We start from the raw sequence: 27,666 nt of genomic DNA, 5'->3' as shown, positions 1-27,666 counted from the left end.
GGCAATAAAGAGTTCATGATCTGAGCCACAGTCAGCTCCCGGTCTAGTTTTTGCTGACTGTATAGAGCTTCTCCAGCTTTGGTTGCAAAGAATATAATCAATCTGATTTTGGTGTTGACCATCTGGGTGGGGGGCCTTAAATCCTGCACAATGTAAAAATGTATTGTTATGCATATTCCTTGGGGCATATTCCTGCCCCAAGACTGCCTATTGTTTCTTGACTGCTTCTCCCTTGTTTGTACATCCCCTCTCTTAAGATTATTAATTACTGAGACCTGTGCAAGGGCAAGCACTGTGGCCAGACTTAGATCACAAAATGGCTTTATGTCAAGAAAGCCATTCCTGGTTCTCTTTCTTCAGTCCAGTTCAGTTCAGTTGCTCAGTCGTGTCCGACTCTTTGCGACCCCATGAATTGCAGCACGCCAGGCCTCGCTGTCTGGCACCAACTCCTGGAGTTCACTCAAACTCATGTGCATCGAGTCGGTGATGCCATCCAGCCACCTCATCCTCTGTCGTCCCCTTCTTCTCCTGCCCGTAATCCCTGCCAGCATCAGGGTCTTTTCCAATGAGTCAACTCTCTGCATGAGGTGGCCAAAGTTTCAACTTTAGTATCAGTTCTTCCAATGAATACTCAGGACTGACCTCCTTTAGGATGGACTGGTTGGATCTCCCTGAAGTCCAAGGGACTCTCAAGTCTTCTCCAACACCACAGTTCAAAAGCATCAATTCTTCGATGCTCAGCTTTCTTCACAGTCCAACTCTCACATCCATACATGACCACTGGAAAAACCATAGCCTTGACTAGACCGACCTTTGTTGGCAAAGTAATATCTCTGCTTTTGAATATGTTGTCTAGGTTGGTCATAACTTTCCTTCCAAGGAGTGAGCATCTTTCAATTTCATGGCTGTAATCACCATCTGCAGTGATTTTGGAGCCCAAAAAAATAAAGTCTGACACTGTTTCCACTGTTCCTCCATCTATTTGCCATGAAGTGATCCTCTAATCTATCTCTTACACTAGAGCACAAGGACTGCTTTAGCCCTCTTCCTATCACATGATAATTGCACAAAAATTGCTGACTAGGTTCCACAAAGGCTTTCATCCAATCCTAACTATAGCACTGAAGCAGCCATTAGTGTTTCCCGCTACCAAGGAAGATACTGGTTCAATTTGCCCAGGGCCATCGAACTAAATAATGGTGGAGATGAGATGCTAACCTGGGTCTTTCCTACTCAGTAACTCCAGGTCACAAACACTGTTGATAGGAGGGGTAAAGTGAAGAACAAGCCATGAGACCCCAGCGATTTGGCTTCAGCTAGTATCTTTCCCGCCTGTTCTCTTGATCTTTCTCCATTCAAAGCTAAGGGACAGTTTGGTTTTAACATGATTAAAGCAATTCTAGAATGAACTACCAGAAAGTAGCAACTGAGAGAGGTTGCTTCCCAGAGTAAGATTTTATGGTGATGCCACAGCCCTTCAAGACTGCAGAGGAGACTCCTTGGACAGTCTCCAGAACTGGAGGTAAGTGCCCTTGGGCATTCTAAACCAGCACATTCTCACTTCCATAATGGTGTCACAGCTAGGATGTAATTCCCAAGTGTCAGGGAACTTCAGTACTTCACAAGTTCTTTCAAGCGCGATTGTCTCTAGGTCTGCTGACACTTTTTCCAGTCTCCTCCCAAGCCCGCCCCTGGCTTTAAAACCTTCCCTAGATCAATGTATCCCTCTGAAAGCCTTCCTACCTTCGATTCTCATCTGCAAGTCCTCCCGGGAAGGCCAAGATCAATCAATCAATTGGATAGCATTGATTTTCTAAGTGCTTTTTTTAGTTTTTTTTTTTAATTAATTTTTGAATAGATGATTCATGTACATTCCAATAACTGCAAAACAACAATAAGGTATGTAGGGAAATGCATGTTTCTTTTCTCTCTGTGTACCAATCTGTTACAGATTCAGAAATGTTCTGTGACCTTGTTTTTCTTTCTTTTTTTTTTCTGTTCTTGTTCAGTCGCTCAGACATGTCCCTTGCCACCCCATGGACTCAGCATGCCAGGCCTCCCTTTCCTTCACCACCTCCTGGAGCGTGCTCAAACTCCTGTCCATTGAGTCAAGGATGCCATCCAACCATCTCATCCTCTGTCGTCCCCTTCGCCTCTTGCCCTCACTCTTTCCAGCATCAGGGTCTTTTCCAATGAGTAGGCTCTTCCCATCAGGTGGCCAAAGTATTGGAGCTTCAGCTTCAGCATCAGTCCTTCCAATGAATATTCAGGGTTGATTTCCTTTAGGATTGAAGTGGTAACATAATGAATACTCTGTTTTACACCTCAAATGCCTAGGGGACAGGTCCAAATCCATTCAGGTAGATTTGTCTAAAGGAATCTGTGGCTGGAAAGCATTGTATTTTATGGATGAACTTGTTACCAAACAAAGTTCACGTACCCAGGGTACAGTGAGGTCAAACAGACTGAAATATGGGAGTTTGGAGAAAGGCTTATTACAGGGCTAAGCAAGGAGAACAAGTGGCTCATGCTCAAAAACCTTGAGCTCCCTGATGGTGTGCAGGGAGAGGTTTTTATCAGCAGATTTTGGGGTGAGGGCTGCAGGGTGTGTGGCTTTGTTCTGATTGGCTAGTGGTGATGTAAGAGGGTGGTGCACATGTTAAGAGTCTCAAGGAGATAGCTCTGGTGAAAGGATAGGCTGTCCTTTATTTGACATGAAACTTCATTAGAATTGAAAGCAGAGACATTACTTTGCCAAGAAAGGTCTGTCTAGTCAAAGCTATGGTTTTTCCAATAGTCATGTATGGATGTGAGAGTTGGACCATAAGGAAAACTGAGCGCCGAAGAATTGATGCTTTTGAACTGTGGTGTTGGAAAAGACTCTTGAGAGTCCCTTGGACTGCAAGGAGATCCAACCAGTCCATCCTAAAGGAAATCAGTCCTGACTATTCATTGGAAGGACTGATGCTGAAGCTGAAATTCCAATACTTTGGTCACCTGATGTGAAGAACTGACTCATTGGTAAAGACCCTGATGCTGGAAAAGATTGAAGGTAGGAGGAAAAGGGGATGACAGAGAATGAGATGGTTGGATGGTGTCACCGACTCAATGGACATGAGTTTAAGTAAACTCAGGGAGTTGTGATGGACAAGGAGGCCTGGCATGCTGCAGTCCATGGGATAGCAAAGAGTCAGACACATCTGAACGACTGAACTGAACTGAACTGAATGGGCCCCTTTCCCCTTGCCCACCTCTTTAGTTCTGGAGCCTACAGGCACTTAGGCCCAAAAGAACAGGCCAGATGGGGAATTGGAGGTGTTCCACTAAAGGGGAAATTTGTCTCAATCTTTCCCTTATAGCTCAGTTAGTAAACAATCTGCCTGCAATTCAGGAGATCCTGGTTTGATTCCTGGGTTGGGAAGATCCCCTGGAGAAGGGATAGGCTACCCACTCCAGTATTCTGGCCTAATGAATTGCATGGACTGTATAGTCCTTGGGGTCGCAAAGAGTTGGACACAACTGAGCAACTTTCACCCTCACCCTAGCCTGTATCAAAGTGATCATTGTTTTCAATTATTATGAATTTGCTTTAATTGACCTTTTTGTGCTCCGAGGAGAAGCTGAGGCAGTCAAAGTTGGGGAAAAGTGGGATCGAATGAAGATGAGAGGGGGAGGTCTCTAGGTAGGAAGGCTGATGGTTCTGACATGAAGGGCAATAAGAAAGTGGGGAGAAGCGGATATGAGGTAGATTCCACCTGGGATGACTAGGGCCCCACCCTACCCCCACAGTTACTGCCACACCCCCACTTTAAGGCAGCTCATTCTATTGCACCTGTCAGCTCTGAAGCCACCCTTCCTGCCCTTGACACCCAAGAGAGGGGGCTGCCCCAGAGTGATATTTCCTAGGAATGAAAAACACTTCCCTAACCCTGCCTAAGGAATGCTCTGGTTTCCACACTGAGGTGGCTGGAGTGTTGCCCTGAAGATCAGAGACACAAAGCTGCACGCCCCCCATTCCAGCCCACAGAGCATTGGTCCATACTGTTTGCCCCCGTCCAGTAAAATGCACCTGGAAAAACCTCTATTGTTTATGATTTACCTCAGGATAAATCTCCCTGGGGACTGGGGTGTATGTGTGTGGTGGTTTTGATTTCTCCTCTAGGGATGGCTAGTTACTCTTTTTAATCCACTGGTCACCCTACTTGGAGCATTCTCAGTGGCTCAGTGGTAAAGAATCCACCCACAATACAGGAGACACGGATTCGATCCCTGGGCCGGGAAGATCCCCTGGAGTAGGAAAGGGCAACCACTCCAGTATTCTTCCTGGAGATCCCATGGACAGAGGAGCCTGGCGGGCTACAGTCTGTGGAGTCGCGGAGTCAGCCATGACTGCAGTGACTGAGCGCATTCACACACCTATCTTACTGGGCCTATCCTACTTCCTTTTAAGGCAGCTGCTCACTCTGTCCTGCTTGAAACACCTTCTTTTCTGTTTTTACATTTATTGAAGGAAATCCATGTTATGTTTGGAGCTCTTTTCTTTGTAATTTTATTTATCTAATTGTTTTTGGCTGAGTTGGGCCTCTGTTGCTGCGCCAGGCTTTTCTCTAGTTGCGGCAAGGCGGGGGCTGCTCTCTGGTTGCGGCAAGGCGGGGGCTGCTCTCTGGCTGCGATGCTCTCTGGTTGCGGCAAAGCGGGGGCTGCTCGCTGGCTGCGATGCTCTCTGGGCGATGCTCTCCGGCTCTGGTTGCGGCAAGGCGGGGGCTGCTCTCTGGCTGCGATTCTCTCTAGTTGCGGCCAGGCGGGGGCTGCTCGCTGGGCGACGCTCTCCGGCTTCTCGCTGTGCTGGCTTCTCTTACTGCAGAGCACAGGCTCTGGCGCATGGCCTTCAGTAGCAGTGGCTCCCGGCTCTAGAGCACTGGCCTAATAGATGCGGTGCACGAGCTTGGTTGCTCCACAGCTTGTGGGATCTTCCCAGAGCAGGGATCAAACTCCGGTCTTCCTGCATCGGCAGGTGGATTCTTGACCACTGAGCCACTAGGGAAGCCCTGGAACACTTTCAGGACAACGCGCGCTCCACAGTTCCTGGCCGTCTGCCAGGGCACTCCCGGACCTTAAAGCACCGAAGCATCGGTCCTCAGCCTTCATCGCCGCTCTGCCGCATCTCTTCGTGTCTCATGGCTTTACGTACCGTCTCTGTACCGATAACCCCCGCATTTCTCTATCCAAGCAGCACCTCTCCTCTGAACTGGAAACCCGTCTATCTAATTGCCCACTTGACAGCTCCAGTATCTTACTGACTGTCAACACCAACAGCATTTGTCCCTCAAAGCTTGCTTCTCTGGTAATTTTAGTAAATGGCAATGCCACTCTGAGAGTTTTGGTTTGTACCAAAAAACCCCAAAACAAACAAAAACAAAAACGATACAACTCTGGAGAGTCATCCTTGACTCCTGTCTTTCGTATAACCTGTCTCACTCAGCTTATAAACCACAGTCCTTCCAGGGGCCCATGAGTCTGACAAGTGTGTGACTAAATTAGCCCTGTTTCCAGACTTGATCGTGAAATAATGGGGGTAGGGTGAGCTTACATTCCCCACAAAAATCTAATTTTTGGAGTCTACAGATGTTTGCCAGAGGCGTCCAATAATTGAAAGACTAGATGGGCTTAGGTCGGTCACAATAGGCTAATTTCCTCTCAGTTCATTTCTTCAACAACTATTTATGAAGCAGCTACTCACAGCCAGACCCTGCTCTAGATGCCACGGATGCATCTCTGAACAAAACAGAACTCTGTAATCCAAAATGGACAAAGCTCTCTAATCCATTTTGAGCTTATTTTTGTGTTTGGTGTTAAGCAGTGCTCTAGTTTCAGTCTTTTTCATGCAACTATCCAGTTTTCCCAGCACCTCTTTTTGAAGAAACTGTATACTCTTGTATAATGTATATTCTTGCCTCCTTTGTCATAGATTAGGTGACCATAGGTGTGTGCGTTTATCTCTGGGCTTTCTATTCTGTTCCATTGGTCCATATTTCTGTTTTTGTGCTAGTACCATACTTCCAAAAGATCCATGTACCCCAATATTCATTGCAGCACTATTTACCATAGCCAGGACATGGAAGTAACCTAAATGGGAATGGGTATGGATAAAGAAAAATGTGGATAAAGAAATGGATAAAGAACATGTGGTACATATATACAATGGAATATTACTCAGCCATAAAAAGGAATGAAACTGTGCCATTTGCAGAGATGTGGATGGACCTAGAAGCTGTCATACCGAGTGTAGTAAGTCAAAAAGAGAAAAATGTCTTATCTTAACCCATATATGTGGAATCTAGAAAAATGGTGCAGATGAACCTATCTGCAAAGCAGAAATAGAGACACATGTAGAGAACAAGTGTACGGGCACTGAGGTGGAGAAGGTGAGCGGGATGACCGGGAAGACTGGAACTGACATATATACACTACTATGTATAAAATAGGTAACTAATGCAAACCTACAAAAAGCAGACAAAAGTCTCTGCCCTCTTGAAACATGCATTCTAGTCAGTAAACACACAGCAGATAAAATATCAACTAAATTACATAGAATTAGCCAGCAGGTCCTGGGAGAAAACTCAGGCAGGGAGAGGTGTGGGGAATATTGGGGAGGGCAGGTTCTGTGTCCCGTGTTGGATGAGGGGTTCAGGGATCGTCTCACTGAGCAGGTGACATTTGAGTAAAGGCCTGAAGGACATGAGGAGTGAGCAGCGGCGTTTGGAAGACTGAGTGAGAAGTGTGGGAAACACCGGAGGCAAAAAAGGGCCCTCTGCAGGAGGTTCTCTGTTCTTTTCAACGGCACCTTGAGTGAGGAGGCGGGTGTGCCAGGAGTGAAGCGAACGAGGGCAGTGGAAGGAGAGGAGAGCAGAAGCGGGGCCAGTCTGGCTCTGGCCATGGAAAGACCCGCTTGCACGGCAATCCCGGGAGCCGGAAGCACTCCGTCACTAGCACGTGGCCACTCAACTGTGGCACTAAAGGGAACCAGGGCTTCTGTGGCTCACCACTGATTCCAGAGCTGGGGCAAGAAATGAGCATCTTGTCCTTCTAGAAAGCAAGGAGGCTTTCAGAGATGACAGTTGTTCTTCAATTTCTCAGTCATGCCCGACTCTTTGGACCCCGCGGCACGGCAGGCTCCTGCGTCTATGGGATTCTCCGGGCAAGAATACTGGAGTGGGTTGCCATTTCCATTTCCAGGGGCTCTTCCCCACCCAGGGATCAAACCCTGAGTCTCCTACATTGCAGATAGATGCTTTACTGCTGAGCGACTGGGGAAACCCTCAGAGATGACTGGGTTGTATTCAAAAGACTCAGGTCAGGAGCCAGTGAGGTTAAAGAGACTCTCAAAAGATGGAATAATTTGAGCATCTCCAATGGATTGAGATTCATCAAATATATTAAAATGTGTGAGTTTATAATTATACCAGGAGAAAAAAAAAAACCTCCTCACAGGTCACCTTTACAGGTTGCTAAGGAACCGACTCATCACTCTGAAGGCTGGTTTAAAAAGGGAAAGCTGAGCATTTGCCTCGTCTTTTCTATATGAACCATATCTCAGGATAGCTGAATTGTTGTTGAGGAAAAGTTCTTGTTTCAGAAGCTTTCCAGCTAGTAGATGAAGGAGGAATGCTGGGATTAGAGTACCGTACGTCTCTAATCGCTAATGAGATAACAGATCTAAGCAATGATCATCAGTGCCTGTTAAAAACTCTCAGGGGAAAAGCTTATGGGGCACTTTTAAATGGACGGATCAAGCTGGCAGTGCCTGGATTCACGCGCCAATCCTAGCATCACAAAAGAGGAGACAAGCAGACACCACGTGATGCTGATGCGACGCGGCCAGAGGTTCACGGCACCAGCTATGAAGTATCCTTGTCAAAAAATGGACCCTGAGATAGTTATGGACTTTGGGGAGGTCATGTACACACTGCCATATTTAAAATGTGTAACCAGCAAGGACCTACTGTGTAGCACAGGGAACTCTGCTCAATGTTAGTGGGAATGGGAGGGGGGTTTAGGGGAGAAAGCATACGTGTGTGTATGGCTGAGTCTCTTCACTGTTCACCTGAAATTACCACAGCGTTATTAATCGGCTCTACCCCAGTACAAAATAAACAGTTTAAAGTTTGGTGGGGGAAAAAAAAAAAACGGACCCTGATCTAATCACGATGTAAACACTACTTTTCAGGAAATGCAAGGCTTAGGGAAACACTTTGAATGTTGCCACAGGGATGCAGTCAGCAAACTGCAGAATGTAGGTAACTGCCAAATATCCCAGTTTTCCCAACAAATGAAAAGAAAAGAAGGCAGGACAGTTAATTTAAGTGAGAAGAGACGTAGAAGATATTTAAACTGACTGCAATGTATGGACCATAAAATACTAATTTTAAAAAACTGTTAAAAAATAATGAGAAATTTCGAGTATCTGAATACTGATTGAATATTTGATAACATTAAGGCTTTTTAAGGGATGATGATGACATTATGGTTACGATATTTTTTTTAACATTTATGTATTTATTTGGCTGCACCAGGTCTTAGTTCTGTCTTCAATGTGGTACGTGGGACCTTTAACTGCAGCCTATGAGATCTAGTTCCCCGACCAGGAATCAAACCCTGGCTGCTTGCATTGGGAATGTAGAGTCTTAGCCATTGGACCACCAAGAAAATCCCAATGGTTATGATTTTTTCTGAGTCCTTATCTTTTAGAGACACACCACTAAAATATGTGTGGATAATATGATGTGAAATCTGGGACTAATTTCAAAATAATCCAGTTAGATAGATGAAAGTAGGATTTCCACATGTAAATAATTGTTGAGGCTTGGCAGTGATCCATTACATTATTTTCTCTGTTTTGTAAAATGTTTGAAAATGTTCCATAATACAAAATAGAAAAGGAAGGGGGGGGATCATGTACAGAGGAGTCATAAAGAAAGATTTTCCATGACACATGGGGATAATAATCCCTATTTTCTAACTGTGGTGCCAGCACATAAGTCATCCTCCAGTATTTATTATTATTTAGTCACTCAATTGTGTCCGACTCTTTGCAACGCCATGGACTGTTGCCCACCAGGCTCCTCTGTCCATGGGATTCTCCAGGCAAGAATACTGGAGTGGGGTGCCATTTCCTTCTCCAGGGGATCTTCCCACCCAGGGATGGAACCAGGTATCTTATGTCTCCTCCATTGGCAGGCAGGTTCTTTTACCACTGTCAGCACCTGGGAAGCCCAATTCAGCTTTAGTAAATGTTAAATAATATTAAAAGCAAATGAACAACAACAACAACCAAAAAAAAAAACCCAAACAGCATTACTTTTCTCCTGGAATTAAAAAAAAAAAGTTTTGACCAAACCTCCAGAAATGTTCCTTAAGCAAAATATTTTAGTCTTCCCACCCTGTATGTGTGCCTTCGTGCTAAGTCGCTTCAATCATATCTGACTCTGTACACCCCTGTGGACTGCCGCCCACCAGGCTCCTCTCTCTGTGGGATTTCCCAGGCAAGAATGGAGTGGGTTTCCGTTTCCACCTCCAGGGGATCTTCCCAACCCAGGGATCGAACCCTCATCTCTTACATCTCCTACCTTGGCAGGCAGGTTCTTTACCATGAGAGCCACCTGGGAAGCCCCCCTGAGTATGTCAATAGCATTTATAATCAGCTGCGGTATTTATCTTTAATGCTTTTATCTTACATCCCTACTTCCAGCCATTCGTCTTGAATAAATGCTGCAGCAAAATGAAGTGCCTCAAAATCACAGGTTATTTTCATTCCTTTGCAGTTCTCTGCACTGTTGAAATGCTACTGGCTCAAGCAGGGCCGCTGATTAAGGCTGGTGTCGCCAGGTTCTGTTCTATTTGACTCCACTCATGGTAAACCACTAGCTGTGCTGTGTTGCGCTTACTTGCTCAGTCATGTCCAACTCTTTGCTAGCCCTGGTATTAAAAATAGCCCAGATTTATCTTTCAGGATTATCACCTAACTTTGACATGTCTACTGTGCTTCACAGAAGGAGCCTCACATAAAGAAAAGTGAGGCAGGTTTGGGACAAGAATCGTGTTATTTTGCGGCTATCGTTTATCAGAAGGTATGACCTAAATCAAATCCCGTATGATTATACAGTGGAAGTGAGAAATAGATTTAAAGGCCTAGATCTGATAGATAGAGTGCCTGATGAACTATGGAATGAGGTTCGTGACACTGTACAGGAGACAGGGATCAAGACCATACCCATGGAAAAGAAATGCAAAAAAGCAAAATGGCTGTCTGGGGAGGCCTTACAAATAGCTGTGAAAAGAAGAGAGGCGAAAAGCAAAGGAGAAAAGGAAAGATAAAAGCAGCTGAATGAAGAGTTCCAAAGAATAGCAAGAAGAGATAAGAAAGCCTTCCTTAGCAATCAATGCAAAGAAATAGAGGAAAACAATAGAATGGGAAAGACTAGAGATCTCTTCAAGAAAATTGGAGATACCAAGGGAACATTTCATGCAAAGATGGGCTCGATAAAGGACAGAAATGGTATGGGCCTAACAGAAGCAGAAGATATTAAGAAGAGGTGGCAAGAATACATGGAAGAACTGTACAAAAAAGATCTTCACGACCCAGATAATCATGATGATATGATCACTAATCTAGAGCCAGACAACTTGGAATGTGAAGTCAAGTGGGCCTTAGAAAGCATCACTATGAACAAAGCTAATGGAGGTGATGGAATTCCAGTTGAGCTATTTCAAATCCTGAAAGATGATGCTGTGAAAGTGCTGCACTCCATATGCCAGCAAATTTGGGAAACTCAGCAATGGCCACAGGACTGGAAAAGGTCAGTTTTCATTCCAATCCCAAAGAAAGGCAATGCCAAAGAATGCTCAAACTACTGCACAATTGCACTCATCTCACACGCTAGTAAAGTAATGCTCAAAATTCTCCAAGCCAGGCTTCAGCAATACGTGAACCATGAACTTCCTGATGTTCATGCTGGTTTTAGAAAAGGCAGAGGAACCAGAGATCAAATTGCCAACATCTGCTGGATCATGGAAAAAGCAAGGGAGTTCCAGAAAAACATCTATTTCTGCTTTATTGACTATGCCAAAGCCTTTGACTGTGTGGATCACAATAAACTGTGGAAAATTCTGAAAGAGATGGGAATACCAGACCACCTGACCTGCCTCTTGAGAAATCTGTATGCAGGTCAGGAAGCAACAGTTAGAACTGGACATGGAACAACAGACTGGTTCCAAATAGGAAAAGGAGTACGTCAAGGCTGCATATTGTCACCCTGCTTATTTAACTTCTATGCAGAGTACATCATGAGAAACGCTGGGCTGGAAGAAACACAAGCTGGAATCAAGATTGCCGGGAGAAATGTCAATAACCTCAGATATGCAAATGACACCACCCTTATGGCAGAAAGTGAAGAGGAGCTAAAAAGCCTCTTGATGAAAGTGAAAGAGGAGAGCGAAAAAGTTGGCTTAAAGTTCAACCCTCGGAAAATGAAGATCATGGCATCTGGTCCCATCTCTTCAGGGGAAATAGATGGGGAAACAGTGGAAACAGTGTCAGACTTTATTTTTCTGGGCTCCAAAATCAGTGCAGATGGTGACTGCAGCCATGAAATTAAAAGACGGTTGCTCCTTGGAAGAAAAATTATGACCAACCTAGACAGCATATTAAAAAGCAGAGATATTACTTTGCCCACTAAGGTCCGTCTAGTCAAGCCTGTGGTTTTTCCAGTAGTCATGTATGGATGTGAGAGTTGGACTGTGAAGAAGGCTGAGTGCCAAAGAATTGATGCTTTTGAATTGTGGTGTTGGAAAAGACTCTTGAGGGTCCCTTGGACTGCAAGGAGATCCAACTAGTCCATTCTGAAGGAGATCAACACTGGAATTCCTTTGGAAGGAATGATGCCAAAGCTAAAGCTCCAGTACTTTGGCCATCTCATGGGAAGAGTTGACTCATTGGAAAGACTGTGATGCTGGGAGGGACTGGCGGCAGGAGGACAAGGGGATGACAGAGGATGAGATGGCTGGATGGCATCACGGACTCGATGGACGTGAGTCTGAGTGAACGCCAGGAGATGGTGATGGACAGGGAGGCCTGGCGTGCTGCGATTCATGGGGTCGCAAAGAGTCGGACACGACTGAGCGACTGAACTGAACTGAACTGAACTGAAAATATGGTGATTTAATGAAGATACTCTCTCCAATAGGGCTTCCTAGGTGTTGCAGTGGTAAAGAATCCGCCTGCCAATCCAGGAGGCGCTAGAGACGAGGGTTCAATCACTGGGTCGAGAAGATCCCCTGTAGAAGGAAATGACAACCCTCTCCAGTTTTCTTGCCTGGGAAATTCCATGGACATAGGAGCCTGGTGGCCGAGAGTCCATGGGGTCCCAAAGAGTCGGGCACGGCTTACCAGCACGCAGCCATGCCTTCTCTCCAATTCTAGCTTAAATTTCATCTGGAACAGCCCAGTAGGTTCTGTCTGCAGGAAAAGGGCTCTCTGCTTCTGCAGCAGCCCCTCCTGGTGCTCTAGTGCAGAGTGGCTGAGACTTCTGTTCCTTGCCCTGGGAGAGAAAGGATGTTCTGTTTTGTGAAGTACTGAGGGACCTAGATGGGTCAACACTGCTCTATTAATATAAAATGAGATTATTCACCAGCTGTTGTTTCACTGCTTTCATCAGAGCCACTGAAACGTTGGCAAAATAGTGGAGGGTTTCTGATGGGAGGAATCATTGTTCAAAAGCCAGACCACCCAGCGGGCATTTCATGTAGCAGGCTTTGCACCCAACCTTTCCAGAAATTCAGTCATGTATTAAAGAGTTTCTTATGATGGGTCCGTGCCATGGGGAAACCACAGCTCCCTTCTTTTTCTCCCCACTGACTTCTTTTCCCCCGTTACTTCCCCCTTTTTTCTAGCATGACCGTGTGTGTGCATGCGTGGTAAGTCACTTTGGTGCTGCTGCTGCTGCTAAGTCGCTTCAGTCGTGTCCGACTCTGTGCGACCCCATAGACGGCTGACCACCAGGCTCCCCCGTCCCTGGGATTCTCCAGGCAAGAACACTGGAGTGGGTTGCCATTTCCTTCTCCAATGCATGCAAGTAAAAGGTGAAAGTGAAGTCGCTCAGTCATGTCCGACTCTTAGTGACCCCATGGACTGCAGCCCACCAGGCTCCTCCATCCATGGGATTTTCCAGGCAAGAGTACTGGAGTGGGGTGCCATTGCCTTCTCCGAGGTAAGTCACTTTAGTCATGTCCAACTCTGTGAGACCCTATGGACTATAGCCTGCCAGGTTTCTCTGTCCATGGGATTCTCCAGGCAAGAATACTGGAGTGAGTTGCCATGCTCTCCTCAGAGGATCCTCCCGATCCAGGGATCGAAGCCATGTCTCTTACAACTCCTATACTGGCAGTTCATTACCACTAGTACCACCTGGGAAGCTCTGTATTGCCAGAGGTCTCCCTAGAAATCTATGGAAAAGAGTTACTAGACAAAGTTAAAGTAAAAAACAAGTCCAGTTAGAGAGACAGTAAATGTTTGGATATAAACTTCGTTTTTTTGAGTCCATCACATGACCTACGGTGTTCTTGATTTTCATAGACTTGTAGAATATTATCCAAGATGGGAGGGAGGATACCAGAGATAGAGAAGCATGCTCCTCAGGCTCCGTGTGCACTTGAACTACATGGGCATCCTGGCTTCCCTGGTGGCTCAGTCGTTAAAGAATCCGCCTGCAATGTAGGAGACCAGGGTTCAATCCTTGGGTTGGGAAGATCCCCTGGAGAAGGAAATGGCAACCCACTCCAGTATTCCTGCCTGGAAAATCCCATGGACAGAGAAGCCTGGTGGGCTACAGTCCATGGGGTTGCAAAGAGTTGGACACAACTTAGCAACTAAACCGCCAACCACCTACCAGGTCTGGAGAGGGGCCTGAGAACCTGCATTTCTGAAAAGCAGTCAAGGGGATGGACAACACTTTGAATGCAAGGGTCTCAGTTCAGTGGTATTCCCATTCACATTTTTCAGGTGTCTGTAAATTTGCCCAAGATTTAGAAAATATAGCCTGAACAGATAATCAGAGTGGCAAAACTATTCCCCCTAAAACTGAATTCCTTAATAAATACTTTGTTATAACAATACATGTGAGAATACAGCATCATTCAGTATCCATTTAAAAAAATGTTTCTCCTCTTCGTTCTACTGATGGATCATTCAACCTCGATGGTGATTTTCTTTGCTTTTCTACTGAGGTGTAAATACAGAACGCCTATTCTCTACTTAAATCCAGTGTACTAACCTATAACTACCTTTCCCATGAAATAATACTTTCTAAGAATGAGTTTCCTAGACACATCTTGATCACGTATGTGACAGGGAAGGTCAGGATCTGGGTCTGTTAATTAGGAGCTGGATGACCTTGGACAAATTGCTTAACCTCTCTGATCCTTAGTTCCTGCACCTAAAAGAAAGGAGAGTGGAGGAATTAAAAATTTTAAAAGAACATTTTTTTTAAGTGGAAAAATAGGACTATCTATCTCACAGGATTATTGTAAGCTTTAAACAAGATTATGTATGCAAATTACTTGCTACATTATTTGAAGTAAGTACATAAGCCACGTGAAGTGTTCCATAAGCCGAGCTTCAAGACAAATGAAACCCTGAAATTTACATTTAGAATTGCTAAAATGTTTTCCTGTAAACCATTTTGGAAGGAAATCTTTCCAAAACATTTCTCACCCCCTCCAACCTTGTGTTCGGAGAAGGCAATGGCACCTCACTCCAGTACTCTTGCCTGGAAAATCCCATGGGTGGAGGAGCCTGGTGGGCTACAGTCCATGGGGTCGCTAAGGGTCGGACACGACTGAGCGACTTCACTTTCACTTTTCAGTTTCATGCATTGGAGAAGGAAATGGCAACCCACTCCAGTGTTCTTGTCTGGAGAATCCCAGGGACGGGGGAGCCTGGTGGGCTGCTGACTATGGGGTCACACAGAGTCAGACAAGACTGAAGTGACCTAGCAGCAGCAGCAGCAGCAGCAGCAGCAACCTTGTGTTACGGGCTTCCCCTGGGGCTCAGCGGTAAAGATTTCTTCACCTGCAGCGCACGAGCCGCAGGAGATTTGGGTTTGATCCCTGGGTTGGGAAGATCCCCTGGAGGAGGTCATGGCAACCCACTCCAGCATTCTTGCCTGGAGAATCCCTATGGACAGAGGAGCCTGGCGGGCTACAGTCCATAGGGTCGCCAAGAGTCGGAGACGACTGAAGTGACAGCGTGCACGCACGCACCTTGTGTTTCGGCGTATTCTGAATCCAGTTTAGCTCTTCCCTCATGACTCAGGGTCCCTGTTTTGAAAGTGAGTGACTGCCCTGTCCTGGAACGCAGGCATGGCCTCAGTCAGGGCGATGACGATCTTGGCCCTTCTCATAGCCACCCTCCTGGCCCTCTCCCCTGCTAGCACTCCCGCGCCTTCTGTTCATACTTCCACAATAGCTCTTACCACATGGAGACCAAAATATCTGTCTATTCAGGTTTTTGGCCTCAGACCTCCTTGCTCGGGGCCAGGGCCAGGTCTCCAGTAAGTGTTTGCTGTTGAACGAAGAGCTCCCTCGGCCCCACTTAAAGGGTTGGATGTCAGGAACTCAGAAGCGTGGCTTGTGTTCATTTATTCAGACACTTTAAAATGCCTCCATGTTCTCAGCCAAGAGCTGAAAGCACTGCTCTATTTTATCTTTTAAAGATAGCCAGGGAGGGACAGAAATTGTATTCCTCCTTAGAACCTTGTGATGGTTTTTAATTATTGCAGGGCCAAGAAGTTATTTATCCTTCTGGTAAATTTAAAACCCATTCTGTTGTTTTGGTTCTTTGAAGATGCTTCCCTGGTCACTCAGCAGTGAAAAATCTGCCTGCCAAGCAAGAGACGCAGATTTGACCCCTGGGTCAGGAATTTTCCCTGGAGAAGGAAACAGACAAGCCACTCCAGTATTCTTGCCTGAGAAATCCTGTAGTCAGAGGACCTGCTGGGCTATAGCCCATGGGGTTTCAAAGAGTCGAACACGACTGGGTGATTAAGCACTCTGCATGCGGCTGCTGCTTTCATTGGCAGCAAGGCCACTGAAGCCAGGCAGCCCGGGATTCGAACACTGATCTGCAGTTTGACTCCTGTTTGAAGCCTGTTTGACTCCTGGCTTTGATGCTGTTTCCAAATCTGTACAAGGTTATAAAAGTTTGCTGAATGGCTATGTGTATGGAGATGGCAGTAAAGATATTTCCAGAAGTCCTCTTAGGGAGGAGTTTTAACATTTGAAAGTCCCACTAGGGTTAGGGGCAGGAGTGGAACTCTACAGAGCCTCCCTGCGTAATATTAGACTGCTGGGAACTAGAGCTGCAGGGAGCTTCACCTTTTAAACAGTTGGGCATCTTACTTTGCAGAGCACAGAAGTGAGCAGGATTCCGAGCTGCTTCGTATGGGCAAGACTGGTGGATTATTTCTCAACAGCTCTCCCTACCCTTTGTCCTTACTGCCAGAACCGTCTTTCCAACTCTAGAGGCTAAAAACACCAGTATCAGTTACTACAAGCCTGTGACTCAACCCTGGTGGATGAGTTTAAAGATAAGTCTTGAGAAATTTCTGGGAAACGTTTTCTCTTCTGACTTAGAGTGGGAGGCAGGGGATGTGTTGAGAAGTGCCACTTTTTCTGCGTGTAAGTGTAGTTATATGCAGGTATAATTCCTCCAGCTATGGCAGCCGTCTTGTGATCATGGGTAACAACTCTGAGGATGAAAACTTATATTCTGTGAATGGCCAAGGAAAAAGGCAAAAAGCACCTGGGTTGGGTGCCTGATGACATTGTTGTGCTTCTGAGTTAACCAAACCTAGAAATGATATTTCCAGTGATAATAAACTTTATTGTTTAAGCTATGTTTCTATTGCATATTCTGTTACCTGTTACTTTATTCAGTATAAAATTGAGGCGGCTAAACCTTGGAGACGGGAGACTAAGAAGGAGGCTTGATGGTAGCACAGCAGAAGAGGACAGCAGAGAAAAGCCACTTCTGTTGAGAATTTTGACATCTGTTGGATGCGCAGTGTAGAGCTCTGTTTCACGTCTTTGGGGAGGCATCAGTAAATTTATACTGCTTGCGCATAGTTTTAGTGCTAATGGATTGTTATGGGGGACTTGAAGAAAGGTTGAAACCTACATCAAGAATGGTGAATGATGGTAAATTCCCTAGTGGTCCAGTGGTTAGGACTAGATGCTCTGAAGGAACTAGGTCTGGGAACTAGGATCCCACAAGCCCAGTTATGTGGCCAAAAAAAGAGAAAGAGTGGTGCTTAATGGAAACAAAGACCTGGGAGTAGCCTTCATTCCTTTACATAACTTCTGGGTTGTGTAGGGATTGGAGATCCATCTGTCAAGCATCTAGAATGATGCCTAGAACTTGGACATAGATAATAAATTATAGATGTTATTATTACCTTGTATTTTTAGTTTTAATTTTATTTTTTGACTGAGCCACGCAGTTTATGGGATCTTAGTTCCCCCACTAAGGACTGAACCTGGGGCCCTTGGCAGTGGTTAGGGAGGTCTAACCACTGGTTTGTCATTGCTGTTTAGTTGCTAAGTCATGTCTGACTCTTTTGAGACCCCATGGACTGTAGCCTGCTGGGCTCCTCTGTTCATGGGATTGCCCAGACAAGAATACTGACATGAGTTGCCATTTCCTTCTCCAAGGGATCTTCCCTGCCCAAGAATCAAACCCATGTCTCCTGCTTGGCAGGCAGATTCTTTACCATTAAGTCACCTGGGAAGCCCCTTGTGTGGAACCGCTGGACTGCCAGGGAATTCCCACTAGTGTTATTATCTCAGCTCCTATATATGTATCCAGGAAGGAGGCAGAAATTAGATGCTCTTGGGTGGGGCTGTACTGGAGGGCAGACCACGTGGTCGGCTTTAAGAAGAAGGTCTGTGAAAACAACAAGGAGCCAAGCGTCCCGGTCAGGAGCCTTGGCAGGTGGGCAGGGAAGTTTCACAACAGAGCCACTGTGACCCCACGGGTGGGGCAAAAGGCTGAATGAAGAGGCTAGAGGTAGAGGCAAATGGGGCGGTATTACTCAATGGGTATGAAGTTTCAGTTATGAGAGATGAAGACGTTTGGGAGGTCAAGTGCATCTAACAGCAAGTGCATCTAACACTACTGTGCTGCACACTTGAAAATGGCTAAGATGGTAAATTTCGTGTTATGTATCTCTTAATACAGTTAAAAAAAAGGAGGGGAGGATCCCAGTTACTAGAACTAAAGCCTACAATCAGAACAGGCTCAACAGAAGCCTGACAATTGTTTGGAGAGAGGCTTCCTGGATTTCCCCTGATTAGTAAAGGATGGGTTCCAGAGCTTACCCTCAAGCTGCCACGCAGAAGTCAAGTTTCCTCAAGAGTGGAATAATACTTTAAGACTCTCTGCTTCCACTCCAGGGGATGTGGGTTACATCCCTGGTCCAGGAACTAAGGTCCCACATGCTGTGTGGCATGGCCAAAAAAAAAAAATTAAAAATAAAGGGTGGTATAATACTATATGGGCTTCCCAGATGGTGCTAGTGGTAAAGAACGTACCTGGCAGTGCAGGAGACACAAGCGACGTGAGTTCAGTTTGTGAGTCAGGAAAATCCCCGGGAGGAGGGCATGGCAACCCGCTCCAGTATTCTTGCCTGGAGAATCCCATGGACAGAGGAGCCTGGCGGGCTACAGTCCACAGGGTTGCAAAGAGTTGGATACGACCGAAGTGACTTAGCAAGCAAGCAAGGATAATACTGTGCATGTTTGTGTGTGCGTATCTATACATATAATATCTCCTTCTCTCTGTGCTTTTGTGTGTGTGCATGCATGTATCTCCTTACCTTAGTTAACCTCTCAAAAGGGCCTTGGGTGTCAACCTAATTTATCTGGACAGCTATGGGGAGCCTTCAAAGCTAGGGACCTGCTTTGGTCAATGTGTTGTGAAAAGACGTAGCATAAACACCACTCGAACTGAGGCTTTAAAGGTTACTGTGGACGTTTGCACCTATTTTCTTGCTCTTCTCTTCTGGCACAGGACTGGCACGTCTCACATAGGAGCTACTCCTGCAACCATGGTCCCAGATTGTGAAAACACATGGAGCAGAAGCAGGGCCTTTACCAGTGCGGCGGCAGACGTGGTACCAGAGGAAGGAACACTGGTTGTTACAAGCCACTGGGAGTCAGGGAGTCCTTTGTTACTATGGTAAAGCTGACTGATACATCTGGACAATCACCTTTTGCCAACACACAGAATGGAGAAAAATAATGAATCATTGTTTTAAGCCACTACATTTCAGGGTCGTTGTAAGGCAAAAATAGATAATTTTAAGACTCTCTGCTTCCACTCCAGGGGATGTGGGTTACATCCCTGGTCCAGGAACTAAGGTCCCGCAATGCTGTATGGCGTGGCCAAAAAAATAAAAATTCTATAGAGAGAAGCATTCTATAGAGGAGGAAGGCTAGCTTGATCCTAGGCAGGGCAGAAAGAGAGAAGGTAAATTTAAGGAATATTAAAAGAGTGTGTTTGAACTCTTTTGATCACTAATGATAAAACCTGAGCAAAAAGTAGATTCTTATTGGCTAAAGTTACTGAAAAGGAGTGAAGGTCAAATGATATCACGGGATTGTTTCTCTCCATCTCTTGACTACCTTCCTTTGGTTGGATGGGTACCCTGGATTCTGAACAGTGGATGGATTCCAGCAACTCTGAGTACAGCTTCCACAGCCTCATGTCTTCCAAGGTTCAAATTCAGTTTTCTAGCAACCTTCTTGTCTGGTCCTCCCCACAAAGGTCCTGAGATTCACTCTGAATAGACTGACTGAGGTCAGAGCCCAGCCCTGTGACAATCCCTATGACAGTGGCTGCAGAAAAGGATGCGTTTGTTATGGGTCTTTCTGTTGAAACTCAACCAGGTGTTTTTTTTAAAGGAGAATATATTCAATGGTATAATTTAAAAAAAGAGAGAGACAGAGAGAACATTTCATGAACTATTCCAATTTCAGGTGCAGTTTGAATTAGATCTGAAAGAATGTGTCCAGGATTTATTTCTTGACTTTTAAAAATTATGGCCAGCTGAGATACTCTTCCTACAGAGGATTTTGAAAACCAAGGAGAAGTGAGTTTGATGACAATAAGAGGCTACCATCAGGTGTTTGTTTTTTTATTTTTTGGTCGCACTTTAGGGGTGTGCAGGATCTTAGTTCACCAAGGATCGAGCCCACACCCCCTGCAGCGGAAGCATGCAGTCCTAACCACTAGACCACCAGGTAAGTCCCTTGGAGTTCTTCTTTCTAATTGATTTCTACAAACAACCATAGCTGTATTAGTCTTGCTGTATGATCACAGGTTTGTGTATAGTAAGGAATTGTTCTTTAAGTTCATTAGTGTTCCAACTGCCCTCAGAGGCAAGATTGTAAAATGAATCCAGATTGCCTGAGCTTAGATCCTGGCTCTCACACTGAGTAGCTGTATGACCTAAGGAGAGTCTCTACTCTGTGCCTCAGTTGATCTGTCTGTAAAATGGGATCAGCCAAAATCAACCCTGAATATTCATTGGAAGGACTGATGCTGAAGCTGAAGCTCCAACACTTTGGCCACCTGATGCGAAGAGCCAACTCATTGGAAAAGACCCTGATGCTTGGAAAGCTAGAGGACAGGAGGAAAAGTGGATGACAGAGAATGAGATATTTGGATGGCATCACTGCCTCAATGGACATGAGTTTGAGCAAACTCCAGGAGAAGGTGAAGGACAGGGAAGCCTGGCGTGCTGCAGTCCTTAGGGTCACAAAGAATCAGACATGACTGAGCAACTGAACAATAAAAATGGAAAACGGTATTATCTACTTACCTTGTAAGCTTGTCAGTAATATATGTAAATCACTTAGGACAGTGCTTGCGGCTGCTGCTGCTAAGTCACTTCAGTCGTATCCGACTCTGTGCAATCCCAGAGATGGCAGCCCACCAGGCTCCACTGTCCCTGGGATTCTCCAGGCAAGAACACTGGAGTGGGTTGCCATTTCCTTCTCCAAAGCGTGAAAGTGAAAAGTGAAAGTGAAGTCGCTCAGTCGTGTCCGACTCCTAGCGACCCCATGGACTTCAGCCTACCAGGTTCCTCCGTCCATGGGATTTTCCAGGCAAGAGTACTGGAGTGGGTGCCATTGCCTTCTCCGAGGACAGTGCTTAGAACGTGTTAAATGTAGATGTTAGTTGCTCAGTCGTGTCTGACTCTTTTGAGACCCCATGGACCATAGCCCACCAGTCTTCTCTGTCCATGGGATTCTCCAGGCAAGAGTATCGAAATGGATAACCATTTCCTTCTCTTCCTGACCAAGGGATTGAACTCAGGTATCCTGCATTGCTGGCAGATTCTTTACTTATTCTCATTTCCGTAGTAAACAAATAACTAATGAAGACAGGTTTTCAGAATTATGGCTATTTCAAATGGCAGGGCTTGGCTTGGTTCAGATTTTCGTTTGGTAGTAAGTGACTGGAATTATGTCTGCTCATACTGTGGGTCAGAAGACATTCTTATGGTATTTTTCTATGTATTTTTAATGTATTCATCTGTCCCATCCCTTTTCCCATTAGTTGGGTTGTCTAATGTTACAAGACAGAAACAACTCATTAGACTTCCCCGGTAGTCCAATAGTTAAAAGCCTGCCTGCCAATCTAGGGGGCGCAGGTTTGACCCCTGCTCCAGGAAGATTCCAGGTGCTGCAGGGCAACTGAGTCAGTGCACAACAACTACCGAAGTCTGCGCTTTAGGGTCCGTGCTCTGCAAGGAGAAGCCCATGAACCACAATGAAGAGTAGATCCTGCTCACTGCAACTAGAGAAAGCTTGCTCGCAGCAATGAGGACCCAGCACAGCCATATGTAAATAAATAATCTTTTTTTAAAAGAGAGAGAGAAATAACTCATTTCATTGCACTTCTTTAATATGAAAGAAAACCTAAGCAAAGCTCTACTGAAGTCTAAAGAGAAACAAACTGAAGATTTCTTTAATTAGAATATTTTTCAGTTTAGCTTTGAACAATAAGGACCGGTTATTGTCCTCTATCTTTTTATCTTCTCATTGCATAATCTCACTTCTCCTTTTTCTTTTTTACTTTGAGAAGCTTAGAAAAACCGGAATTTCCAAATGAGTGTGACGTTAGCAATTCATATCATGATGAGTTGTAAGTTACTCATAGCTTCTCCTGGTTATTTTTGTTTGGGTTGTTCTGTGTAGTTGTGGTTGATAGAACAATTGTTTTGTGAGTCTGGAATTATCTTGGCTGTAGCAGCTCGCATTCCTATCTGTAATGTGTCCCTCTGTGACAGTGGCAGGGATTAAGGTCTATGGGGACATTATCCACAGCTCTCGGTTTTGGAGCCTGTTACATCTGAAAGTAGGGCAAGTGGATGGGGCTGGAGAGAGGCTTAGATAAGTTGAAGTACTTTCAGAAGTCCTGGAGTGTGCAATTTGCATGGGTTTTAACCCCAGGCTAAAGGGTGGTGAGGAGGGGGAAGTGTGAATTTTGTCTCATTGCTCTGGAAGGCAGACTTGGATCACCAAGAGGATCCTGTTCAAATGCGAACATCTGCCGAACCTGTTCCTGAATTAAATTTTAGGAATGGTTTGGGAATCAGGAATCTCCTGGGTCAACTTATGGGTTTAAATAGCTACCCACATCTTAGATTTCCCCAGGGCAATTCAACTTGTTTTCTGTTACAAAAGTTTGATGTCATAAATGAAGAAACAAAAATATGTGTGTCTGAGGACTTCCCTGGTGGTCCAGTGGTTATGACTGCGCTTTTACTGTAGAAGACGGGAGTTTGACTCCTGGTCAGGGAACTAAGATCCCGAATGCATTGCAGCACAGCCAAAAATTAAAAAGAAAGGAAGAAAGTGTGCCCTGTGATGTTTTTAATTTTTAAAATCTTTTAAAAAATGTATTTTTAATTGGAGAATAATTATTTTACGATGTCGTGTTGGTTTCTGCTATAAAGCATGAATCAGCTCTAAGTATACATATATTCTTTCCCTCTTAATTTTTAAAATCTTTTTGAATAGCCAGCAAGGTTTATTGGATATTCTTGGCATGAAGAAAATATTGGTTGGTGTCGAATTAGAGTCTCAAAAAACTTATATTTTTGATCCCTATACACTAATAGTTTTATTAAGCAATTAAAATGTGCTGGGCATTAACTGACTATGGGTATAAGTATTAATATTTCTAGCTCCACTTTATAATGTAAATAAAGTAATGTAAATAAACTGAAGCTTTGGAAGTTTAAGAACTTTCTTGGGATCACAAGTCTAGTAAAAGATGGGAATTGAACATGTTTGCTGTGTGGTGCCAAGCTGGTTCACTCACGTCCGTCTCTTTGGAACCCTACAGGCTCCTCTGTCTATGAGATTCTTTAGGCAAGAATACTGGAGCAACCCACAAGGGTCCTCTGTCCATGGGATTTCCAAGGCAAGAATGCTGGAGTGGGTTGCCATTTTCTTCTCCAGGGATCTTCAGGGATCGAACCAGCAGTTCCCTGTGGCAGCAAGTGGGTTCTTTACCAATAGCGCCAACTCAAAATTGCAAACAAAAGTCTGTCTGTTGCTAAATCTACGTCCTTTGTAAGGCAGGGTAGTTCATGGAATTTTCTGTGGTAATGTTCTATGTCTCTGTGTTCGAGTCTGGTACCCCTAGTATTGGTGGCTTTTGAGCACCAACGACATTTGTGTGACTGAGGAAATCAGTTGTTGTTTTTTTTTTTTTAATATTTCTTTATTTATGGTTGTGCTGGACCTTTGTTGCTGCGCTTTCTCTAGTTGTGGCAAGCAGGGGCCACTCTCTAGTTGCGGGGTGTGGGCTTCTCATTGCAGTGGCTTATCTTGTTGCAGAACATTGCTTCTAGGTTGTGTGGGGTCAGTAGTTGTGGTGCATGCTCTTAGCTGCCAAGCAACTTGTGGAATCATCCCAGACCAGGGATCGAACCCTTGTTCCCTATTTTGGCAGGCAGAATCTTAACCACTGAATCACTAGGGAAGTCCAGAAATCAGTTTTTAATTTTATTTAATTTTGATCAAACAATTAAATTTAAATTTAATAGCCACATGTGTCTAGTGGCTACACATAGCTGGAGGACATCACATTGCTTGTTCTATAAACACAGGCTACTGTGGTCTCATGCATAGTAGATCTGGATATCGAAGACAGCAAGTGTGAGCAAGTAGTTGGAGAAAAAAAATAACCTTTTATGCAAATCAAAGTTATTTAAATTGCAGATTTTAAAGGAAGGTAGACCTCAAAGTTAAAAGACTCACAAAATGTAAGTAGGGAAAACTTCTTTTGGAAAGCTTTGATAGTATATTTTATTTTGTTGTTGTTGTTTAGTTGCTAAGTCGTGTCTGACTCTTTGCGACCTCTGGGACTGTAGCCCGCCAGGCTCCTCTGTCTATGGGATTTCCCAGGCAAGACTACTGGAGTGGGTTGCTGTTGCCTTCTCCAAGGATCTTCCTGACTTAGGAATGGAACCTGCATCTCCTGTATTGTCAGGCAGATTCTTTACTGCTGAACCAACTGTTATTAATATATTGGCAGTATTGATTATAAGGGATATCAGTTCAGTTCAGTTGCTTAGTGGTGTCCGACTCTTTGTGACCCCATGGACTGCAGCACGCCAGGTCTCCCTGTCCATCACCAACTCCCAGAGTTTACTCAGACTCATGTCCGTTGAGTCAGTGATGCCATCCAACCATCTCATCATCTATCATCCCCTTCTCCTCCACCTTCAATCTTTCCCAGCATCAGGGTCTTTTCACATGAGTCAGTTCTTCCCATCAGGTGGCCAAAGTATTGGAGTTTCAGCTTCAGCATCAGTCCTTCCAATGAATATTCAGGACTGATTTCCTTTATGATGGACTGGTTGGATCTCCTTGCTGTCCAAAGGACTCTCAAGAGTCTTCTCCAACACTAACTTAAAAACAGGGAAGAAGTTGTGCCTGGAACTGTATTCATACTGCAAGATTCAGTCCTCTGCTGCTGCTGCTGCTGCTGCTAATTCACTTCAGTCGTGTCTGACTCTGTGCGACCCTATAGACGGCAGCCCAACAGGCTCCCCCATCCCTGGGATTCTCCAGGCAAGAACACTGGAGTGGGTTGCCGTTTCCTTCTCCAGTGCATGAAACTGAAAAGTGAAAGGGAAGTCGCTCAGTCGTGTCCAACTCTTAGCGACCCCATGGACTGCAGCCTTCCAGGCTCCTCCGTCCATAGGATTTTCCAGGCAAGAGTACTGGAGTTGGGTGCCATTGCCTTCTCCATCAGTCCTCTAGGTGTTTTCATTTAGGGAATCATGAATAACCCAAATATCATAGTAAGGACAGAGGAGTATGTTTACAGTCAAACAATTTAACCAAGCTTTTTTGATTTTTACTTTCAGGCTTCTCCTGCCTCCAATTATCCTGTTTTCCATGAATGGTTTTAGAGCTGAATATTTACAAATTGGAGCCTTTGCTGCTCAATATTAACGAATAGACTAGGTCTCCTACAAAGAGTGATACACAAACAAAACATAGATGCCTACTTAGTAAAAGTCTCCGTGATAGCCCCTTTTCTATCTGACCTCTGGATTTATGGTTGTTACGAAAAGCTTGGCTTCTTTGTACACTAGTGCTGAGTCAAATCCTGGAGGCAGAGTTTTGGGTGAAGTGGAAAAGGATAGCTTTATTGCTTTGCCAGGCAATAAAGTTTTTTAATTACTTAATTAATCTGGGTGCACCTGGTCTTAGTCGTGGCAGTGGGATCTGGCTCCCCGTCCAGGGCTGGAACTCCAGGCCCCTGTGCCCTGCACTGGGAGTGCAGAGTGTTTGCCACTGAACCCCTAGGTAAGTCCCACATGAGCTCCTTCTTGGATCTGTTGTGTTTGTGTTGCCCTTTGCATATCGTCATCTCACTGTCCACTGGGAAGGCAGGCAGTGAGTCAGAGGAAGAAAGAAAGTTTGACTGACTCTCCAGGCAGAGAGCCTTTCCCTCCTGTCTCTGCTCTGCTCCCTACTCCTCCCCTGTCCATTAATGCAAGTGCCTGATGAAGACGGTGTATGGGGGGTGGTGGACACTCAAAGTATGTTTGGAACAGAAATCCATCTAAAAGAAGAATTGTCAAAGAAAAAAAAAATTGTCAGCAATTTTAGGACAAAGAGGAAGAGTAGAATGAGGGAAAAAAGGAGGTGGTGGCTGACAGAGAGATGCCCCAAATTTGAGTCACTGGTGACAGTCATTTCCCAGAGAGTAAGGACTTCAATGAAAGGACCTCTTGACGAAAGTGAAAGAGGAGAGTGAAAAAGTTGGCTTAAAACTCAACATTAAAAAAACTAAGATTGATGCATCCAGTCCCATCACTACATGGCAAACAGATGGGGAAACAATGGAAACAGTGATAGACTTTATTTTCTTGGGCCCCAAAATCACTGCAGTTGGTGACTGCAGCCATGAAATTCAAAACTGCTTGCTCCTTGGAAGAAAAGCTATGACCAACCTAGACAGCATATTAAAAAGCAAAGACATTGCCAACAAAGGTCCGTCTAGTCAAAGCTATGGTTTTTCCAGTAGTCATGTGTGGATGTGAGAGCTGGACCATAAAGAAAGCTGAGTGCTGAAGAATTGATGCTTTTGAACTGTGGTGTTGGACAGGACTCTTGAGAGTCCCTTGGACTGCAAGGAGATCCAACCAGTCCATCCTAAAGGAGATCAGTCCTGGGTGTTCACTGGAAGGTCTGATGTTGAAGCTAAAACTCCAATACTTTGGCCACCTGATGCAAAGAACTGACTCATTTGAAAAGGCCCTGATGCTGGGAAAGATTGAAGGTGGGAGGAGAAGGGGACGACAGAGGATGAGATGGTTGGACGGCATCAGCGACTTGATGGACAGGAGTTTGAGCAAGCTCCAGGAGTTGGTAATGGACAGGGAAGCCTGGTGTGCTGCAGTCCATAGGGTCTCAAAGAGTTAGACATGACTGAGCAGCTGAACTGAACTGAACTGAAGGACTTCAAGGCCTGGTGGGGGCTTCAAGTGACAGAAACCTGGTCCAAGTAAGAATGCAGAGAGATTCTGGGGCTAAGGTACCAGGTATGTGGATATTGAAATCACTAGAAATAATGGCAAAGCATATAATCGACTAAGATCTGGCCAAGAAGGGACCCTACTCTGGACCCTGCTTTTTTAGAGCTCCTGACCCTTGCTCCCTTCTGCTGCACTACTCTCCATTGAAAGCCCATGGGGCCAACTGGTCATGCTCATTGGAACCTGTGCCTCTCAACCCAGCTCTGAATACCAGGGACTGGTGATTCTCTGTTTAAATGGCCAATCCTGCTTCTATGATCTTCCTAGGCTTCTTTTCTGGGTCTGTTCTCCTGGGAGAATGTGATGCTGTAGCTTTGCACATTTAGGCCTGAGCAATGGCCAAGAGGCATCTCTTGAGTCAGGTAGGGAGATGTGAATAAAGCTTTGTAGGTGAGTGGCAGAACCTGAACGTTGTGAATAGGGCTGTATACTTGTTCTCAAGGTCTGTTCCAGTATGGGGTGGAGCCAGGACAGGGAAGAGAAG

The sequence above is a fragment of the Budorcas taxicolor genome, chromosome 12 (assembly GCF_023091745.1).
Source record: "Budorcas taxicolor isolate Tak-1 chromosome 12, Takin1.1, whole genome shotgun sequence".
Taxonomy (NCBI): Eukaryota; Metazoa; Chordata; class Mammalia; order Artiodactyla; family Bovidae; genus Budorcas; species Budorcas taxicolor.
This window is presented reverse-complemented; position numbering follows the sequence as displayed.